The following is a 13,275-nucleotide window of genomic DNA, read 5'->3' as shown; positions in this document are numbered from 1 at the left end:
AGTCCACTCTAATCCATACTCTATTCCTCCATTCTGTGGACCCTGGGATGGTTATGTCCAGTCCACCTCTGTATAAAGAGTTGCTTAGAAATGCCTTCCCCCCAGTGTGGGACATGACACCCGGGGATGAGCCTCCCTGGCACCGAGGGACCACTATCAACTACCAACTGATGATGCAACTGGAAAATGACCTTATACGGAAGGTTCAATGCAGATCAGCAGAATATCCCTGTCTACATAAAATAACATGACTTTAAAATGCTGTTTGACCTAAAGTAAGGGGGAAATGGAAAGGAGAAATGAGTTTATATGGCTACGGGGCTCTAAAAAAGAGTCTGGAGGCTGTCAGAAGGATTGCCCTTATGCACAACTGAGCAGAGTCTGAGAGACAGATAAAGCAGATACAACCCCCAGATATTGGTTCCTTTGAGGGCTAAAGAGACCCATGGGAGTTATGGTCATGGCCGATGGGGTTAACTACCAGGTCAGATGGCCCCTCTTTGGAAATGGTGTTTATGTGTGATGAATCTGGACTCAGATGGGATCTCCCTTCATAAGACTTCCATGCTAATGTGCTGAAGGTGCAGTTAATGTTGGGGTTTAAGATATATTTAGGGGATTTGAATCTCTGGACTGACAATGTGATAGCCAGGTCCTGAGCCTCAACAGACTCCAGCACCTACAATCTGATTTATTGAACTTACCACACTCAGCTAAGATGGAGTTGAAGAAGGACAACCACCACACCATGGAGCCTAGAGTGATTACAACTGAAAGTGGGAGGATTGCATCCAGCATCCATGTGGAATCTGAGCCTCCTCTTGACATAGAGGTGCAATCAACACAACCAATCCAATGTCCACATAGAAGAGGTGGCATTGGATTGGGAAAAGTGGACGTGGTGGCTGATGGGTATGGGGAAAGGCAGGAAGAGATGAGAGGTGGAGGCGTCTTTGGGACATGGAGCTGCCCTGGATGGTGCTTCAGAGGCAATCACCGGACATTGTAAATCCTCACAGGGCCCACTGGATGGAATGGGGGAGAGTATGGGCCATGATGTGGACCATTGACTATGAGGTGCAGAGGTGCCCAAAGATGTACTTACCAAATCCAATGGATGTGTCATGATGATGGGAACGAGTGTTGCTGGGGGGGGGAGAGGTGGGGTGGGGGGGTGGGGTTGAATGGGACCTCACATATATATTTTTAATGTAATATTACTACAAAATCAATAAAAAAAAGAAAAAAGAAAAAAAAAAGAGTTGCTTAGATTCCACTTGTATGATGGATGCAATTCTCCTGCTTGCAGTTGTAGGCACTCTTGGCTCCCTGGTGTGGTGGTTGACCTTCTTCAGCTCCCTGTTAGCTGGCTGGGGTAAGTCCAATAAACCAGAGGGTAGGGGTTGCAAGTCTGCTGAGGCTCCGGGCCTGGCTATCACATGGACAGTCCAGAGATTCAGGTCCCCTGAGTATACACTAAACCCCAGCGCCAACCACAGGTCCGGTAAAAGTGACAGGAGAGGCTTGTGAACAAAGATCACACCTGAGTCCAACTCTATCACACTCAGGAACACAAACTCAAAAGTAGGGCCAACTGACATGGCACTGAACTCCATCTGCCATGACCATAGAACCTGTGGGTCTCTGTAGCCCTCAGAAGAACAAACACCTGGGCATGTATCTACTTTAGCTGTCTCTGGGACTGTGCTGAGGTATGCATAAGGGCTACCCCTCTGATGACCTCCTGGCTCTTTCTTGGAGACTCATAGCCATATAAACACATTTATCCTTTCCACTTGCCCCTTTTATTCAAGGTCAAAAAGCATATTTAACTGCTGCTGTTACATGTAGGCTGAGATATTCTGCTGGTCTGAGTTGACCCTTTTATACAAGGTCGTTCTCCAGCCACATCATCAGCTGGTACTTGATAGCAATCCCTCAGCACGAGGAAGGCTCATTCCCGGAAGTCATGTCCCATGCTGGGGGGAAGGCAATGCATTTACATGGTGAGTTTGGCTTCAAGACTGGCCACATTTGAGCAACATGGAGGATCTCAGGTACCCTGCAGCTCTAGGCCTTATTTCAGGCCCACAGGCCCACAAGCATAGTCATTAGCATCAAGGGCTCATTGTTGGACCATCCTTCCTTATTGGTCTTAGCCATTGCACTCAGGGAATTGTTGCTGTTCCATTAGGGAATGCGACAGAGCTCCCCCTGCCAGGAATTCGGCACTCCCCCAGCCATTGTTCCCAACTATAACCACTATGAAAATATCCAAACATTTTTATGCACCCCACACATATGCCCTGGAGCACTCCCTCCCAACCATGCACACCCCACCAATAACACCCCACACCAGTATTCCTCCCCTGCCACTGTTGAACTTCTCTGTGGTCCAAAACCTCCCCAAAAATGAAGCCCAATATATTGCCAGGTTCCATTAATAGTAAAATGGAAATTAGTGATGAGTTTAGAGGTTAGATATAGAATACATACTAATTTAGAAAAATTAAAGTAAAAATAAATTGGGGTATCAAAAAATTAAAAAACTAAAAAGCTTTGTTTTTGATGTTTTGCCTTCCACCACTGCAATATGTGTTGCCTTGTATGCACATTGGCAAGGCAACTTCTTCCATCTCTTCCTCAGTATCTATGTCCTCTCTTTTTCTTTTTCTTTTCAAATTACTAAGCTTGTCTTCACAAAAGTTTTAGACCACATTAATTCATATATACAATATACAGTACTCCCACATATCAACATCAGACACTTTGTCCCTTCCCCAGCAATAATCTTTTTACATGTTCTTACTATATTTACCGCAGCTGATGTACAGATATTGAGACAATAGCTTTCAAACAAGGTTACACCTGGGTTTACTTTGTGGTTTATATTTTAGACTAAACAATTTTCTAAATTTTTAGTTATCTTATATTTTATATTATGATTTACATTTGAGCCTATAGGCCTCTATACAATTTTGGTGTACTTTAACATGACCTATATCCATTCTTGCATAACCTTGTGGAAAACTTCCATTGCCCCACAGTTACACTGATTCCACCTATTCAATACCTCTTTCCCCCGCCCCTCAGGGCCCACAGCAACAATCACTCTTCATTGCTTGAAGGGCCATGTTCAGAGATACTTGTAACAATGTTGAGGGCTTGACATGCTCGACTGCCCTAATGCATTGGGAGCCACCATTTCTCTCAAAAGATACAATTCCCTCTATTTGAGTCCTCACGAGGACTCCTCATTGTATGGGTCTCCATCCAATGATATAACCCACTATGACAAAATGAGCACTCACACACTCCCTAGAAGCCTGTCCAGTGTCAGATACTCCCCTTCAAGCATCTTAAACAGGTAGCCTTCCTTGTTATATTTTTGAAAAAATTTTCTCAACCATATACTCTCAACCATATACCTGACAATCTCCTATGTTCATTTGTTGTCCCACCCTCCCCCCAATTTCTCAGGCCTTACTACCAATCCTCCCATCCCTAGCCCCCCTCAAGCCCACAAAGCCCCACCCAAAGGTATCCCTATGCCCGCATTTTATCCCTTCCCTGTACAAATACTTACCTCTAGCTTATCATAGATTTCACCCAGGTAGGTGTCAGCTCGCAACCTTCCTCTACCCCCCAAATTCCTTTGAGTCTATCATCTAGTCTCTAACTCTCTGAGGCAGCTTGGTTTACTTATTTCATATCATTGAGGTCATGTAGTATTTGTCATACAATATCTGGGTTGCTTCACTCAACATAAGGTTCTCAAGATTCATCCATGTTATCACATGTGTTTACAGTGTATTCATTCTTAAACCTGTGTAGTATTCCATTGAATGTATATACCACATTTTATTGATCCATTCATGTGTTTATGGGCATTTGGCTTGATTCCAACTATTGGCAATAGTGAACAATGCTGCTATGAACATTGGTGTGGATATATTGATTTGTGTCCTTGTTTTCAGCTCTACTGTGTATATACCCAGGAGTGGAGTTGCTGGGTCATATGGCAAATCTATAGCTAGTTTTTTGAGAAACCACCAAACTGTCCTCCAGAATGGCTGGATCCTTCTGCATTCCCAGCACCAGTGGATGAGTGTTCCTATTTCTCCACATCCTCTCCAGCACTTGTAGTCTTCTGTTTTTTTCATAGCTGCCAATCTTATAGGAGTAAGATGGTATCTCATTGTAGTTTTGATTTGCATTTCCCTAACAGCTAGAGATTTGTAGCATGTATTCATGTGCTTTTTAGCCATTTATATTTTTTCTTTGGAGAAGTGTTTGTTTAAATATTTTTCCCATTTTTTAAATGGGTGCTTTGTCTTTTTATTTTCAAGATATAGGAGTTCTTTATATATGCAGGATATAAGTCTCCTATAAGATATATGGTTACCAAATATTTTCTCCCATTGTGTAGATTCTCTTTTCACTTTCATGATAAACTCCTTTGAGGTGCAGAAGGCTTTAATTTTGAGGAAGTCCCATTTATCTATTGTGCTTTTGCTGCTCGTGCTTTGGGTATGAAGTTCATGAAGCCATTTCGTATTATAAAGTCCTGTAGATGGTTACCAACATTGCTTTCCAAAGTCTTAAGGTCTTAGCTCTTATATTTAGGTCTTTGATCCATCTTGAGTTGATTTTTGTATAAGGTGTGAGATGGTAGTCCTCTTTCATTCTTTTACATATGGATATCCAGTTCTCCAGGCACCATTTGTTGAAGAGGCCATTCTCTCCCAGTTGAGAGGGTTTGGTGGCATTATCAAATATTATATGACTGTATATATAAGGATCTATATCAGAATTGTCAATTTGGTTCCATGAGTCAGTGTGTCTATCCTTGTACCAATACCATGCTGTTTTCACTATTGTAGCTTTGTAGTATGTTTTGAAGTGTGATTCCTCCAATTTCATTTTTCTTTTCCAATATGTCTTTGGCTATTCGGGGCCTCTTTCCTTTTCAAATAAATTTCAGAGCTACTTTTTCTAGTTCATTAAAGAATGCTTTGTTGATTTTTATTGGAATGGAGATGAATCTGTAAATCAATTTTGGTAGGATAGACATTTTAATAATATTTAGTCTTCCTATCCATGAACAGGGAATATTCTTCCATTTATTTAAGTCTTCTATGAATTCCTTGAACAGTGTTGTATAGTTTTCTATGTATAATTTTTTTACATCTTAAGTTAAATTTATTCCTAGGTATTTGATGTTTTTTCACGATTGTAAATGGTATTTGTTTCTTGATTTCCTCCTGAGATTGCTCATTATCAGTGTACAGAAATGCTACTGATTTTTGCGCATTGATCTTATAATCTGTGACTGTACTGAAATCATTTATGAGTTCTAGAAATTTTCTTGTAGACTTCTCAGGGTTTTCTATATATAGGATCATGTCATCTGCAAATAATGAAATTTTGACTTCTTCCTTTCCAATCTGGATGCCTTTTATGTCTGCTTCTTGTCTTAGTGCTCAAGCAAATACTTCTAAGATGATGTGAAATAGAACGGGTGATACTGGGCATCCTTGTCTTGTTCCTGATCTTAGAGGGAAAGATTTTAGGGTTTCACCATTTTAATGATGTTGGCTTTTCATATATACCCTTTATCATGCTCAGAAAATTTCCTTGTATTCTGATCTTTTGCAGTGTTTTTATCAAGAAAGAGTGCTGTATTTTGTCAAACGCTTTTTCTGCATCTATAGAAATGATCATGTGATTTTTTCCTTCAATGTGTGTATATGGTATATTACATTGATTGATTTTCTTATGCTGATTCATCCTTGCATACCCAGAATGAATCCCACTTGGTCGTAGTGTATAATTCATTTAATGTGTTGTTGAATATGACTAGCAAGTATTTTGTTGAGGACTTTTGCATCTAGATTCATTAGAGAAATTGGTCTGTAATTTTCCTTTCTTGTGGTGTGTTTGGCTTTGGAACTAGGGTAATGTTGGCATCATAGAATGAGTCAGGCAATGTTCCATATGTTTCACTTATTTGGAAGAGTTTTAGCAGGATTGGTGTTAGCTCTTTCCGGAATGTTTTGTAGAATTCACCTGTGAAGCCATCTGACCCAAGGCTTTCCTTAGTTGGGAGGGTTTTAATGACTGATTCTATCTCTTTTCTTGTGATTGGTTTGTTGAGATCATCAGTTTCTTCTTTCATCCATAGAAACTGCTTATGTGTTTCTAGGATTTTGTCCATTTCCTCTAAATTGTCCTTTGTTGTTGGAATACAGTTTTTCAAAGTATCCTCTTATGATTGTCTTTATTTCTGTGGGGTCAGTGGTGATATCCCCTTTCTCATTTCTTATTTTGTGTATTTGCATCTTCTCTCTTCTTGTCCTTGTTAATCTAGCTAAGTGTTTGTCAACTTTATTGATCTTCTCAAAGAACCAGCTCTTTCTTTTGATTATCTTTTCGAGTGCTTTCTTATTTTCTATTTCATTTAGTTCTGCTCTGATCTTTGTTATTTCTTTCTTTCTTCTTCCTTTGCATTACTTTGTTGTTTTTTTACTAATTCTTCCAAGTGTGCAGTTAGTTCTACAATTTGAACTCTTTCTTCTTTTTTGATGTATGAATTTATGGCTATAAATTTCCCTCTCAGTACTGCTTTTGCTGCATCCCATAAGTTTTGGTATGTTGTGTTATCATTATCATTAGTTTCAAGGTAGTTATTAATTTCTTTGAGATTTCCTCCCTGACCCACTGTTTTTCTAAGAGTGTGCAGGTTAATTTCCATATCTCATTGCATAATCTGGGCCTCTGGCCCTTGCAGATTTCCAGCTTCACTCCACTGTGGTCAGAGAAATTATTTTGTATGGTTTTGGTCTTTCTGAATTCATTAAGCCTTTCTTTGTGGCCAACATATGATCTATCTTGGAGAATGATCCATGTGCACTTGAGAAAAATGTATATCCTGCTGTATTTGGGTGTAATGTTCTGTATATGTCTATTATACTCCTCTAATATACTCTTCTAAGATTTTGTTTCTTTATTGATTCTCTTTTGAGATGTTCTGTCCAAAGTTAATAGTGGTGTATTAAAATCCCATACTATAATTGTAGAGGCATCTATTCTTTCACTTACTTTTTCCAGTGTTTGCCTCATGTATTTGGAGGCACTCTTGTTAGGAGCATATATGTTTATGATTGTTCATTCTTCTTGAAAGATTCCCTTTCACTAATATGCAGTGTCCATCTTTGTCTTTCACAATTGTTTTGCACTTAAAGTTTATTTTGTCTGATATTAATATTGCTACTCCTGCCCTTTTTTTTTTTTTTTTTTTTTTTTTGGTTATTGTTTGCTTGTAAGATTGTTTTCCAGCCATTCACTTTCAACCTCCTTGAATCCCTGGGTCTAAGATGAGTTTCTTGTAGACAACATATAGATGGGTCATATTTCCTTATCCCATCTTCCAATCTGTGTCTCTTAACAGGTGAGTTTAATCCACTGACATTTAGTATTATTACTTTCAAAGAATTACTTATATTAGCCATATTATTTAGGATTTGTGTTTGTCTTATGTTGTTTGATTTTTTCTCTCTTTTTGTAGTTTTAGTTGTTCTTACACTCTCCTCCAATTCTCTCTCCTGTTTTTTTCTTTCCTCCAGCAGAACTCCCTTTAGTATTTCTTGAAGGGCAGGTTTCTTGTTGGCATATTCTTTTAGTTTCTGTTTATCTGTGAATATTTTGAACTTTGTATCATTTTTGAATGCTAGCTTTGCTGGATAGAGTATTCTTGGCTGGAAATTATTTTCTTTTAGTACCTTGACTACGTCATAACACTGTCTTCTTCCCTCCGTGATTTCAGATGAGCACTTAATCTTATGGAGCCTCCCTTGTATGTGATGTTTCTCTTTTCTCTTGCTGCTTTTAGTATTTTCTATTTGTCTTGTGCATTGGATAATTTGACAAGTATGTGTCTTGGGGTAGGCCTGTTGAGATTTATGCTGTTCAGGGTGCATTGTGCTTTCTGGACATGTATATCCATCTCCTTCAATAGGTTTGGGAAGTTTTCAGCCATTATTTCCTCCAAAATCCCTTCTGTCCCCTTTCCCTTCTATTCCCCTCTGGGATGCCTATAAGGCATATGTTTGCATGTTTTGCATTGTCATTCAGGTCCCTAAGTCCCTGCTGGATTTTTCTATCTTTTTATGGATTAATTCTACTATCTGTTTGATTTCAGATGTACTGTCTTCCACATCACTAATTCTTTCCTCTGCCTCTTCAAATCTGCTCTTATTCATTCAGAGTGTATTTTTGATTTATTGGGTTGTGCTATTGATCCCAATCATCTCTATGATCTTTTTGTGCATGATCACAATTTCTTCTGTATGTGCTCCAAGTGTTTTATTTTTAAAGATTTATTTATTTATTTCTCTCCCCTACCCCCCACCCCAGTTGTCTGCTCTCTGTGTCTATTTGCTGCATCTTCTTTGTCCGCTTCTGTTGTTGTGAGCAGCATTGGAATCTGTGTGGTTTTTTTGTTGCATCATCTTGCTGTGTCAGCTCTCCATGTGTGCAGCACCATTCCTGGGCAGGCTACACTGTCTTTCATGCTGGGCAGCTCCCCTTATGGGCCGTACTCCTTAAACATGGGGTTCCCCTCACAGGAGACACCCCTGTGTGGCACGGCATTCCTTGTGCTCATCAACACTGCACATGGGCCAGGTCCACATGGGTCGAGGAGGCCTCGGGTTTGAACCATGAACCTCCCATGTGGTAGATGGATGCCCTAACAACTGGGCCAAGTCCGCAAACCCATGTGTTTTCTTAATATACCTAATCGCTTCCTTCACTTCATTGAATTGGTCCATGATATATGCTTTGAGAGTTTTAATTACTTGTTCGGTGTTCCACTTCTCTTCCTGGTTTTTAGTTTGCTCATTGTATTGGGCCATGTTTTTCTGATTATTGGTATGGTCTGTAGTTTTTTGTTGCTGTCTGGTCATCATTTTATCTTGTTGGGTTTACTCTGTTGATTATCTTCTTATTCTAGCCTTGGGGTTTAATTAGTTGTTGTTTTTGTGTGTGCATTAAGTCTTTGTTGCGACGGTTTGCTCGGTCGGTAGAGGTGGGGTCTGGCTGCGGACGAGGGGTCGGTCCAGCTCTGGACGAGGGGTCGGTCCCGCTTGGGACGAAGGGTCGGTCCCACTTGGGACGAGGGGTCGGTCCGGCAGCAGACGAGGGATCGGTCTCACAAGGGGTTGCGCGGTTCGGCTGACGGGGTCGCCCGGCGAAGCCGGCGACGAAGGCGTCGCCCGGAGAAGCCGGCGACGAAGGGGTCGCCCGGAGAAGCAGGCGACGAACTGGGGACAAGGGAGGCCAGGCCCTTGTCGGGGGCTCTCAGGACTGGAGGGCGCACGGCAGAAGAACTACCGCGGAGACAAGGTAAACACGCAAGTCCACTTTACTGAGGGAGAGGCAACAGTTTTATAGGGGCTGGGGAAGGCTGATTGGTCGAAGCCACGCCCTGTTCTGATTGGTTGCCGGCGAAAGGTCAGTGGGCGGTACTGGACGGGGGAGGGGTGGTGGTTAGGGATTGGCTGTCGCTGTTGCTGGGGGAAGGGGCAGGGTTTAGGGATTGGTGGCTGCTGTTGCTGGGGTGGAGGGCAGACTTGAGTTTCCCGCCCACGCCTGGCTGTTGCTGCTGTCCGGGGAAGGGAAAAGGGCGGGCTGGATTTTTCCGCCCACACCTGGCTGTTGCTGCTGTCGGGGGAGGGGAAAAGGGCGGGCTGGATTTTTCCGCCCACACCTGGCTGTTGCTGCTGTCGGGGGAGGGGAAAAGGGCAGACTGGAATTTTCTGCCCTGCGCCTGCGCAGGGAGAAAGAAGGCATCGTGTGGCGCCATCCGGGAGGAGGGGTGGCCGCGGAAGCATGGCTGCCGAGAAGGGGAGACCCGAGGGCACTCTGCGCCCATGCCGAGCTCCCTTCAGGGGTGGCGGTGAGTCCGACCAGCCACCCTATTATGGGGGCAGCGGCTTGGCCTACCGCGGCCGCTCCCCCGCCAGGCCAGCAAACCACGCTTCAGCCCGAGGGGTGACCGCACTTTGTAACTTTTTTCTTATTATTGTATTTCCTTGTTGTTGGCTAAGTTCCCTTGAAGGAAAATATTAGGTCCAGAGAAAGCAAAAGGGGCAAGAAAAGAAAAATATAATAGTAGTATTGATAGCGAGTGTTAGCAGAAGAACCATATGAGATCTAGGAGAATGGATATAGAACTCATGGCAGCTGTGTATAGTTATGACCATAAAAATGTAGAGTACCTATAATGAGATATTAACTGAATATGGGGAGGAATATACTATGAATTAAAAGGTCAGTGTGATCAGGGGAGAGGGAAAAAGAAGAGAGAGGACAATAACATAAAAGGCAAATAAATGATAGAAAACAGATTAGAGGTATTAGAGATAAAAAGTGAGAAATATTGGGGGCTAAACAAAGAGAGGTGGAATGTAAGAAAAACAATAAATGATGGAGGAGAGAATGATTCAAAGGAAAGGGGATAGCATTTGAAGCCAAAATCAGTACACACAGAAAAGAGAAAATTGAAGATGAGGAAGCATAGCAAGTAAGAAATGTTGCCTACTGCACTAATATAAAAAAAGAAAAATGGGGGGGAGGAGAAAGAAAGAGAGAAGAAAAAAAGCAGAGAGAGGAGAGAAAAAAGAAAAAGAAAAAAAAATAAAAAATAAAAGGGCGGTGGGGGGTATAAAGAGGAAGAAAAAATGAGAAAACAGACCAAGAAAAAAGACCAGACAAGGCCTCAGGCAAAGAATCCTCTTTGCAATTGAATAAACGGCTTAGAAGTCTGACCTTCCCTTTTTCTCCCTTCCTCACTTCTTTCTCTCCCAAGGCAGCAGGAAGGCTGCATGAGGGCTCCTGTAGGAAATTAAAATGGTCCCTGGTGAACCAACTCACCTGAGAAAATAATGCCTCTTAATTTCTCAAGAGAGCACCCACCCCTTGCCAGGAACACTAAATATGCTATTGAGAGCCTATAAAGGATGTCCTACAGTCCCTCTCCCTTACGTGTGCTACAAGGGAGCTGGTTAATTTTCTGATTCCACCTCCTCCCAGACCAAGTTTCCTATCCCAGAGCATTTAGGTAAATTGGGCTCTCTCACCAGATTTGCCTCTTCTCTATTCCTAGGCTCTCCCCAAGTCACTTAATATCTCCTCCAAACTCAAAAAAGGGGGACCAGAAAATTGAACCTGCACTCCTTGGCCCCTCTGCACCTCCCACCTAAATTCTCCCACTTCTGGAGTTAGTCCACGCCTGGAAGGGTAGGGCAATGCCAGATTTCCGGGAATGCTGGGTTCAGGAAACAGAGGCCCAGGAGAATGTGGACTCAGGGTATTTAGCATGGGCCAAGGGGTTCAGGGGACACAGGCTTGGGGTTCACGCATTTGAGGGACATGGGGCTTGGAAACTCCACCCCACAACCAGCAGTTCTCAGTGAACACCCTGGCTTTTAGCCCTAGACGGGGGAGGGATTTACCTTCCCACGGCTTCCACATTCAGTGTTAGAAACCCACAGTTCTGCCTTGAGCAAACACCAATTCTGCTGCAGTCTCTCCAGATCAATGTCCAGACACCTCCCATCCTGCAGGTTCCCAAAACGCCCTGCTCCAGTAGGACTCTGTTACTGCACAGATGGTCTTTTGTAAGAGAGATGACAACAGTGTACCTACTCAGACGCCATCTTGCCCATCTCCCAAATTGATTTTTAATACCATATGAAATAGAGGAGTAAGATGAAGAGCCTCCATCCCATTCACATCCCATGCCTGGAGCCAGGGCAGCCTCACAGATGCTGGACCCCAGGAATGGGTCTGCACGGGATTTCACACAGCCATACCAAAGTTTTTGGAGTGTTGGAAGGAGGCATAAGCTTCCATTTTCTTTTCCTTGCCTGCAGTAATACCAGTTTAACAGGTAGCCCTGCCACTGAAAGCTGAGATGTCTTTTTTTTTTCTTGTTTTCTTTTCTTCATAAGGCACTTAAAAATTAATCTGTCTCTCTTAAGTTCAGTTTGGCAAGTAAAATGATTCGAGATAGACCCTCTCACAGGAAATAATAGCAAGCCCTGATGCAAGGAAGTATGGTTCAGTTTGTTGGCTTATCAGATCTTGGTGGTCCTTCTTTACATATGGATGAAAATGATTATGGTTCTGATATAGCCAGTCTCTTATTCCTTTGACCAACATCTATTGAACCTCTGTTCAACCTCTGTCTATTACCATCTCTTGGCCAGTAATACAAACCTGTGCAGCCAGCAGGCTGAATCCATCCCACAGTCATTTAAGGTTTGGCCTGCACTGTGTTTTATGAGAAAAAAACTTTTTTTAATTGTTGCTAACAATAAAAAATCATGGGATTTCACATAAATGTGCAGTCTTCTGACTTCTTTCAAAAACTTGGTGGATGTGGCATTCCTGGCTGGCCTTCTGGTATGACCACCACTGTCAGAGCTGCAAAAGGCTGCCCCCTTGTGGCTGTGCAAGTGCTACCCCTTGTGGCAGGGCAAGTGCTGCCCAGGCCCACATGCCCATCCAGCCCTTCCATTCCTTTCCTGGGCCTCCAGGGTCTTCAATGTGTGAGCCCTGCCATAGACTACAGTCAGTGCCTTACTAGCTATGACCTCAGAGCATCCAGCAGTTCCCAGCACACAGTGGGCCCTCAACAAAGGTTTGTTGGATAAATAAAATATCTTCAAATATATATATATATATCTTCTGAATGCATGCATCAAAACCATTCCAAGGTTAAAATTTTTAAACTGTAATACAATAGTACCTTAGATATCAGAAGCCAATGGACAACACAAGTGCCTGACTGGCAACCTGAGTTCCTGACATGCCCCATCCCAGCACCTACTCCACTCATGACTATTGGCTGCCCCAAAAGTCTCCACTCTGCAATTTGGCTTCTCCTCCCTCTCAGATGTAGATAGCATTACCCACCTCGCAGAGCCTCTGGGAAGACTGAGTGTGATCATGAATGTAAAGCAATGTACTATTCAGTGTTTCTCAGAGAAATGGAACCAAAATGATAGGTATTCAGAGATTGAGGGCAAGAAATTGACTCATGACTGCTGGCAAGTCTGAATGTTGTAAGGCAGGCAGCCAGCTAGAAACTCATGTCAGGGGATTAAAAGTCCTTCAGTTAATTCCTAATGAGAAATTCCAGCAAAAGTCAATTTTGAAGTTGAAACAAAAAGTCTTTTTCTGACCTCTAAAATTGTCAATTCTACATTT

This window comes from Dasypus novemcinctus, chromosome 10 (genome assembly GCF_030445035.2).
Source record: "Dasypus novemcinctus isolate mDasNov1 chromosome 10, mDasNov1.1.hap2, whole genome shotgun sequence".
In the NCBI taxonomy this organism is placed as follows: domain Eukaryota; kingdom Metazoa; phylum Chordata; class Mammalia; order Cingulata; family Dasypodidae; genus Dasypus; species Dasypus novemcinctus.
The sequence above is the reverse complement of the archived record's forward strand: the minus strand, read 5'-3'. Positions refer to the sequence as shown.